We start from the raw sequence: 9,443 nt of genomic DNA, 5'->3' as shown, positions 1-9,443 counted from the left end.
AGAATTAGTGTTTTTATTTTGTTTGTAACTTCATATGGTTTTTGAAGGCGGTTTGAATTTCAATCTTTCTATATCGTTTAAACTTATAGCTAACAAATTAGTGCTTAATCTAAGAAGCGGTGCACTAATGGACTTATAGCTAACAAGTTAATGCTTAATCTAAGAAGCAGTGCATTAATGGGCTTAAGAAATATAGCTAATTACAAATCAATCAAGCAAATAGAAATTAGGTTTATCTAATTGGCTTGCGAATGCCCTAAATTTGTATAGATTTATGAAAGTACTAGCCTAAGATCCCGCGATTTTCGCGGGTGGCTTAACAAAGATATATAATAGCTACTGGCATTGAATCCCCAGGTAAATCATCATTTTTGTTCTAGGCCTTTCCAAACTTAGGCTTCACGTCTAAGGGTCGCCGGATAGATACCTTCTGGACCAAATATTAAAGCACCTAACAAAACGTTAGAATGAAAAGGTAACATAAAACATTGATGAAGCATGTCGGAACTAAATCACAACATACCACTATATTTTGCGCTTGAATATATGAAAACTCATGGTGTATCAACTTAAAATTAGATTTATATATGCTAAAATATACATATAAGTTGCCTAATATGCAATAAGTTGCCATCCCATTCCAATTTAAGGAGACATTTGTAAACATCATTTAGCTGAATTTGTAATAAACTTATAATAATAAAAAAAAAAACTTTAAAGACATTCATTCCCTTGAAGCTGAACACAAATTTATATATTTTCTTGCTCACGCCTACATTTGGGTGAGACTGCAACTTCTCATGCATAGCGTGAGCTTCATTGGATCTGTCAGGCAGCACATGAAACAATTAAATATCCGATTCTGTCAAAAAAATATAAAATAACAATGAGTAAAACGCCAACTTCTCATACCAGCGCTCCTGTCACGAAGTGTGCCTTGGCCAGAGCCAAGGCGTGAACCGAGTGAGAAAATAACATGTGTTTTGCTGACTCTTACGCACATCAACATAACGAACATAGATCATTAATGATTACCAAACCCCGCGTAGCCAATGCATCCAAAGTTAGAAATTTCAAAGCAATTGCCCGCCACAAAAATAGATTTACTTTTGATAACGCCCGATTATTCCATCTAAATATAATTTGTTGTTGCTGCTGCACATTTCCATCACGGTACATCACTTTATAGTATCTCACATATCAAACCTAAAACATAACATAATAATATAATGTTAGTAGTTTGTTACACCAACTTAAAAACCAATAAAATACAATTTTTTTTGAAAGACAATTAAAATATTCCATAAAAAATACATTGTCAAGAAACTCATTCACAACATACCTTCTTCTTAGGGCTTACGAAATCTATTAATCCCTTTGTTGTAAGAGAGCTTCTCCCAATCGGTGCTAAAAAGTCCAACACCATGAACAGAGAGAGAGAGAGAGAGAGAGAGAGAGAGAGAGAGAGAGAGATATCTTCTCATTTATGAGATGGGCTAGAGGTAGAGAGCAAGAAACTTGTACGAATAGGTCCACAAATTTACCACTCATCTTATTATTTCATTCTCATTGTCAAGTATAATTAATAATTTGTAACTATATAAGGGTATTTAAGACATTTGGCTAATAGTCTATAGTCAGATATTCTACATTTTTCTCAACTTTACACTATATATGAAATTTGAGGGAATCTTTCTCAAATGGATACATAGTTCAAGTAAAGATCAGGAATATTAAAATAGTAGCTTGTTTGACAGAAATAAAAGATAAAGTCTACTTAAAACCGTTTAAATATTGAACACGACTCCACATAAATAAAAGATAAAGTCATAAAACTATAAATGATAGAAAAACCTAGCATGGAAATCTCACCTCACCATCGAAAGAACCATAAGATTTCAGATAAGAATATTTTTTGAAGGTCGACCATAAACAGCACCATACTGATCCCAACCACCTTTTATTGCAATGACATCATCGCCCACACTAATGTAGCTGTCCTCTATTACCGTGTCTTTGCGTGAATCTACATAAACCATAATAGCCACAATATAATAAGTGAGAAATTCATAAGAAATGCAATAACTTTTAGAAAAAGGCACTGCTCATTAACACACCACAGCGCGAAGCCAAGAGAACCAAGTACAAACAGAGAAAAACGGCCACAGGCCATCAACAAACTAAAAGTAACAACAATAACCATGCATACTAAAAGCAAGCCACAGCAGAACATCTCCAAGTGTGCCAAGATAGAGACCTATTTTTGGACCTGTTAACCACCCATTAAAAAGTGATAATATCTTCCATCAGAGTTTCTACAGTAGTTTGACGCCTATTAAAAACCAAGTTATTCCGAGCCTTCCACACAAACCAAATAGTCGTATACAACACCGTAATGCCCCACGACGCCTCGCCTTAGAACCCGACACTGAAGCTGCAATATTAAACAGTCCAGCCACATTGGTAGCCGCGTAGAAGGGGAAGCCGCTCCACCACGACACCCTTCTCCATACCTCAGCGGTAAGATAGCAGTTGGAGAATATATGGTCTGTCATTTCCTTTTCACGCCTGCAGAATTGACATAACATCGATCCTACCGCCTCACCCCTCCTGCTTAAATTAGGACTGACAGGAATCCTATTCAGGAGCAGCCTCCAGTTGAAGCAAAGAACCTTAACATGCGCCCATTTTAACCAACAAAAGTCAGAAGTTTGAGGAACGTTTGATTACTTGTGTAAATATTAAACTACATTGAACTGAAAAAAACCAGCAATTAAGTAGATAATTGAACAAATACCAGCAATTAAGTAGATAATTGAACAAATACCTAAGCTTACGTGTTACTAGCAGCACACATCATTTGCCCTATGAGATACCATTAGTAGATCACCATTAGCAATGAATCGCCAGACCTGTGACAAAAGTTTCATAATTAAATGTAGTTTACAAATAAATGCAAAATGGTATCAAAAGTTGTGAAAGTATGGAAAAAATCAATGTCAAAAACATTTGACCCGAAGGAGATAACATACAATCCATATTGATGAATTTAAACTGAAAACTCCACTCACACAGCATAAAGAGCAACCTACTGAAAGAGCTCCTAATATAGAAAAGTCCTATATTCACCCATATACTTGGGTACCTGTAATAGGTATGAGCATTTGGTACTTAGTATCGGTATCGAATTTATCGTACCGAATTATTTTCGGTACTGATTCGGAAAGTACTTTTTGGAGTTTTTGGTACCGATACTTTTGGTTCGGTACAACACCGGTAAAATACCGATTTTTACCTTCAAATACCGGTCTCGTACCGTACCGAACAATTTTAGTACCGATACTTGTTGGCAATTTTTGATATCGGTACCACGCTCATCCCTACCGGTACACGCTTTCATAAATGAACAATAATGCCCTCTGTTAGACTCTATGTATCCAAGTCAAGAAAAAATATACAGATACAAGTTCAAACATGGATTTTCACTTTTATATATATACATAAAAAAAAGAAACAGATGTAACAGATCCTAAGAATGAACCATTTAACTCTTACCATAAAAATGAACACGCTAATTATATAAATATCACCTCATGCTTTATCATCAATGTCACTTTTGTCTAAGAATATGTTAAGTAGTTCAACTAAAAAATTTGAAAAAGTTCCAGACATTTAGAGTGAGGCTTTAACTAAAATAAATAAAATAAAGTAAAAAAGAAAATTAAAAAAGAAGTGTAACTTTTCATGGTGCGATTGGCTAAAAAAACTTGATTGCACAACTTTTTCACGCCTGTTATAACCACGGCGCCCCCATTCTTGGTGCCCCTCCTTGGTACCCACGGAGTAGTGTTTGGCGCTCCATGGGGGTGAGGTGGCACATCCTTAACACCCACTAAACAGAGTCTATGTTGATTAACATCCATTAATCATTAGTTAATTATATACAACCTACAGGTTTCCAAAATGACACACGGATTAAAAGCACTATGATTATGGCATCAAACAAAACCCTCTAGTAATTATAACTTCAACTTCTCAATTTCTCATATAGTCATAAAAAATGTACAACTCTGTAACCAAAAAGATCCTAAACAATGCAGGAATCTTATTTAACATAAACAACACATTAATAAACCTGATTCATAATATGATCGTCAGCAAAGATTAAAATCAACAAAAACCTAAAACCCCAATGAGAAACCATTTGAATCCCATGATCATAATCCACAAGTTGTTGTTTACAGGGGACTAACCAACTCCCCTGTTTGAAGGAAGTGAGATTCTTCAAAAGCTCCCGGTTGTACTAAAGGACCAGCACGATCCACACGAACCCTTCAACAACATCCCACACATTAATTAATCAATCATAATATCTAAAACAAATCAACCAAAATACAAATACAAATTATTAAATAACATAAAATCGATCAATAAACATACCTGATTTTTAATACAAATACATATAACCAGTCGGAAGAATCGGGGCGTTATTCAAACTTTGTTTTGAACAAACTGAAGTGGTGCTCAGAGTTGAGAAGATGATAGATTGAGATTTCTTCTTCCGGGACCACATACCAGAAACCTGTAACTGGAGGCCACGATCAATGGAGGATAACAAATTTGGAATTAGGGTTTGGAGGAGGCGACGATCAATGGAGGATAACAAATTTGGGATTAGGCTTTGGAGGAGAGAAACGGCTGGAGCATGAGGCGGTGGAGAATGATTTCAACTGATGAATGATGAAGAGATGATAAATTGGAGATTGATTTCAATTGAGAGAATTGAAGAAGATGATAATTAGGGTTTTTGAATAATGCGTGTTTGAGAAGCCGCTTGTAAACAAATTGCCGCTCAAAAAGAAGAGTAATGGTTTAAGCAAATGCCAGGTGGCAATTAGTGGATTAAAATTATGCCAAGTGGCACCAAAATGTTTTGTTTTAATATAGATAATAGATTCATAATGGGTTCTCTATATTGTACGAAGTGGTTGTGAATGCAGAAGAGAGAAAATATTATCGTTATCATTAAATTTGGTAAGACATTAGTCATCATCTATAGTTTTTTAATATTTTCTGAATCATTAAATTTGGCAAGACATTGGTCATCATCTATAGTGTTTTAATATTTTGGCAAGACTTTTTAATCGAGTTTTACATGTTTATATTTATGTACATGTCGGTATAAATTCAAGTTGATTTACGTCTCGACGTAAATTTTTCCCGAAATGAGTTGGGTCAAATATAATATATTCTTATGCTTATTAATATTGTGTATGTTTTCAGCTCGTCTATGTTTTGACGTAAATTTTTTTCCGGAAACAAGCCGGGTCAAATATTATATGTTTTCGTGCTAATTTTTATGTACGTTTTCATTTAGTCTACGGTTTGACATAATTTTTTTTTTCCGGAAATGAGTCGGGTCAAATATAATACGTTTTCGTGGTTATTTTTATGTACATTTTCAATTAGTCTACGTTTTGACGTAAGTTTTGTTCGGAATCGACTCGGATCAATTATAGTATGTTTTCATTAGACAATATAATTTCGAGTCATTTTACATTTCGAAACCGCCGCAACGTGTCGTACCATTCGTTAACTTAAAAAAACAATATTTCTTACGCACTTATTTTTATGCACGTGTCGGTATAAATTTAAGTTGGTTTACGTTTAAACGAAAACTTCAATTAAAGTTATATTTAAGATAGCGTTTACGTTTCTATTTACAATTAATTTAAAATCAATCTGTATCTCTGTCCAAATTAAATTTGTTATTATTGTATGTGTAGATATTAATTTGAGCATATTCTTTCGGTTGCTATACTGAACCAAAATAGATATCGACTGAAACCATAGTCGATAACCATAAAACGTAGCGCTAGTAATCTTACTAGTTACTAATATATCTATTGTCAAGTTTTTTAACAATAATTTGATGATGTGGTTGGTCCACTTGGGTGGACTAGCCCAGTATTGTTTGGAGCACTATTTCGAGATAACTTTTATATCAATCGACTCGTACCATCATTCTGATTAAAAGCCCTAAAACATTTGTTTGTAATTTAAAAAAAAAAAACAAAACTTAACTCCGTTAAGTTTTTTAACGAGGGTCTAGTGGGAAAAAAATATGTAAAAGGTTGGACTAGCCATTGGAATATTCAAAAGTGAGACTGTCAATGACTAATGACGTCTACTAGGATTATTACGCGCCAATTTCCCAAAGTACACATTGGTCAAAATATTTTTGTTCTCATCAACATAGGATTTATTTTCACAAATTCGTTCTTATATGCTAGGGTTTAAATAGTTTATCTTTAAAAAAAGAATAAATTACAAGTTTTGTCCTTTATGTATTTACCAAATTGCAGGCGGTGTCCTTTACTTTCAAATTGACTGTTTTTGTCCTTAACGTTTAAAAATCCTGCACGTTATGTCCTTTAGCCCTAACCTAGTTAGATTTTTTGGTTAAATCAGATTACACAAGGGCATTTTAGTCTTTTTACCCATTTATTTAATATTATATTAAGAAAGAAAACAGAATATTTTAAAAATATTATAATTATTATAGCTTTCTCTCTCCTACTCTCTCTAACACTACCACCACCATCAACCCACCGGAGCCACCACCTTTCACCGCGACCACCACCACCACTGTCATCAAGATCTCCAACTACCGCACACAACCACCGCCGCCGCCCCGAATCACCTCCCACAACCACCGTCTCCCCTAACCCACCTCACACAACCACCTTCGATGCCCCTAACCCACCTCCCACAACCACCACCGCCCTTAACCCACCTCCCACAACCAGTGCCGCCCCTAACCCACCTCGTTGAGTTTCCAATCAAATTCAAAAAGGCAATTTTCTTATTGAGTCATTTCCAACAAAAAAAATCCATCAGATATGGAACATACAGCAATCAACTTAACAATCATTCCTTTAGAAATAGATAAACCAATTCAAACTTAGGGATTAAATGAAAACAATCAGGGAGTGTATTGCTGGTGTATAAAATCAACAAGCATATTGATTTAAAACAGAGCTTCAGATCTTCTTCTATGTACAAAGGTGAAAATGTTGTCGTCGAAAACGGCAAATGTGCACCTGAACCTGAAGACAACTACCAAATCAGAGCTCCGCACAGAGGCGAAAACGCCGTCATCAGAAACTGCATCTCCGTCACCGACCTTGTCAAATCATAACTCACCTTACGATTTCAGGCCACCGCAACACATTTAAAAAGCCAGTAGCGTTGCTGCTGGACATTGGATTATTTATTGTCGTTTTCTTCCAAAAAATGGTTCAGATGTGGAGGTTTGCGGTGATGGTGTAGGTGGCAGGTGGTGTGGGGATGGGTGGCGGTAGGTAGTTGTGATTGGTGAGGGTTGAGTTTGCCCTAAGAGAGAGAGAAAGTAGAGAGGGTCTAAGTTTATTTATAGTATAAATAAAATATAAAATATAATTCATTTAGTTTTAATGATTAAAATGGTTTCTTAAATAAATAAGTAAAAAGACCAATTTGTCCTCCACTTAAAAGTTAAAATTAACTAGGTTAGGCTTAAAGGACATATCGTGCAAACATTTGAAACATTAAGTACAAAATCCATCAGTTTTAAAGACAAAGGACACCGTCTGCAATTTGCTGTAAACATAAAGGACAAAACTTGTAATTTACTCTTAAAAATGTATTCTAAGAAACATGTGTAAGCATAGACTACCGTGTTTTGGATTTTATTTATTTTATTAAGAGTTAATTACACAGCTTGTCCCTGTGGTTTATTGATAGTAGCACATTTGAGTACTAACTTTTTTTTGTAACAAGTCTAGGTTCTATGGTTTTAGTTTTGTAACATGTTGAAGTACTAAGGCCCAATGTCCATTAATTTTTCATTTAAGTTTTAGTAAAATGGCTAAAAGGCCCTTTATTAAGTAGAGGGGGTGTTTTGTAATTTAATATATATTCCTAAATGATCCTTCTCCTATATAGCGTAGGGTTCATGCGAGAACCACCTTTATTGTGAGAACCAATGTGAACACAACAAAATAAACCCACTACACCACCAAAAACCTAAAAAAACCTAACCCCCACCTCCCCTCCCCCCCCCAAACCTAACCCCCCACACCCCCACCTCCCATCCAAGCTAAATGCTAAAAACTAAACCCCCAAAAATACCTAAAAAAATCTTTAAAAATTTAAAAAACACACACAAAAATTTTTTACATGTTTTCTTAAGTTAAATCGCTACTTTTAGTAGCCAAAATTTATTTTTTTAATAACGAAAACTAGCGATTTTTCCATAAAAGATATTAAAAAAATTGTGTGTTTTTTAGATTTTTTAGGTATTTTTGGTTGTGTTCACATTGGTTCTCGCGGTTCTCCCAATAAAGGCTGGTTCCGAAATAATCATTCTCCTATATATATACACCTAATTACAGGGATCATTTTTGTAACTTACTCAAATTTTAATTATAAATTAAATATTATATATTTTATATAAAATATAGAGTGAATTGCAAATATCCTTTATCTTTGTACCCAATTTCAGGCGGTGTCTTTTGTCTTTAAATTTGATGAGTTTTGTACTTAATGTTTTAAAATCCTACATGTTATGTCCTTTAGCCCTAACCCACTTAGATTTTTTATTAAATCATATTACATAGTTGGGATTAGTTAGAGATTTGGAACAAATATCGTCACATAGTTGGACGAGTAATTTTTTCCTTTCCCCACAGTTGAGAATTAGTTGGAGATACGTTTCAGTCAACGTATTTATATGGTTCCTCTCCTTCCACATAGTTGGGATTAGTTGGAAATTTGGAACAAGTATCGTCACACAGTTGGACGAGAAATTTCTCCTTTCCACATTGTCGGGAATTAGTTGGAGATACGTTACGTTTCAGCCAACGTATTAATATGGTTCCTCTCATTCCACATAGTTGGGATTAGTTGGAGATTTGGAACAAGTTTTGTCACACAGCTGGACTAGAATTTTCTCTTTTCCTCATAGTTGGGAATTAGTTGGAGATACGTTTCAGTCAACGTACTTATATGGTTCCTCTCCTTCCACATAGTTGGGATTAGTTGGAGATTTGGAACAAGTATCGTCACACAGTTGGACAATAATTTTCTCCTTTCCTCATAGTCGGGAATTAGTTGGAGATACGTTTCAGTCAACGTATTTATATAGATCCCTCTCCTTCCACATAGTCGGGATTAGTTGGAGAATTGGGATAAGTGTCGTCACAAAGTTGGACGAAAATCACTTATAGCTTATTAAGATTTTATCGGTGTGAGGAAATAGTTTTCCACTACTATCACATTTTCAACCACTACCATTGGTGGGAATATGCTTAAGACAGAGTCTTTTATCATGATCTATTTACTAGTCTCAATTACGTAAGAACTAGTAGACCGAATAAATTTAGAGGAAAAGTATTTGCTTG

The 9,443-nt window shown here is 34.9% G+C and overlaps 1 long non-coding RNA gene across 8 annotated transcripts; it reads right to left on the bottom strand.

The window, feature by feature from the left end:
- Positions 1–545: 545 nt before the first annotated feature.
- Positions 546–4,864, bottom strand: LOC110897986. Of its 8 annotated transcripts, none has more exons than XR_002569173.2 (7): positions 4,441–4,861; positions 4,254–4,332; positions 2,828–2,912; positions 1,873–2,672; positions 1,343–1,407; positions 913–1,206; positions 546–825 (listed from the first exon to the last, which is right to left on the bottom strand). It is a non-coding gene; the product is annotated as an uncharacterized LOC110897986 (long non-coding RNA). The 8 variants fall into 8 exon arrangements; XR_004876965.1 differs by lacking the exon at positions 1,343–1,407 and having other exon boundaries at positions 1,873–2,026; positions 2,118–2,672; positions 4,441–4,858; XR_004876967.1 differs by lacking the exon at positions 1,343–1,407 and having other exon boundaries at positions 1,873–2,026; positions 2,258–2,672; positions 4,441–4,857.
- Between the last annotated feature and the right edge of the window lie 4,579 nt (positions 4,865–9,443).

Source organism: Helianthus annuus, chromosome 13, assembly GCF_002127325.2.
Source record: "Helianthus annuus cultivar XRQ/B chromosome 13, HanXRQr2.0-SUNRISE, whole genome shotgun sequence".
In the NCBI taxonomy this organism is placed as follows: Eukaryota; Viridiplantae; Streptophyta; class Magnoliopsida; order Asterales; family Asteraceae; genus Helianthus; species Helianthus annuus.
Note: the sequence above shows the minus strand (reverse complement) of the source record. Positions and strands in the feature narration are given on the sequence as shown.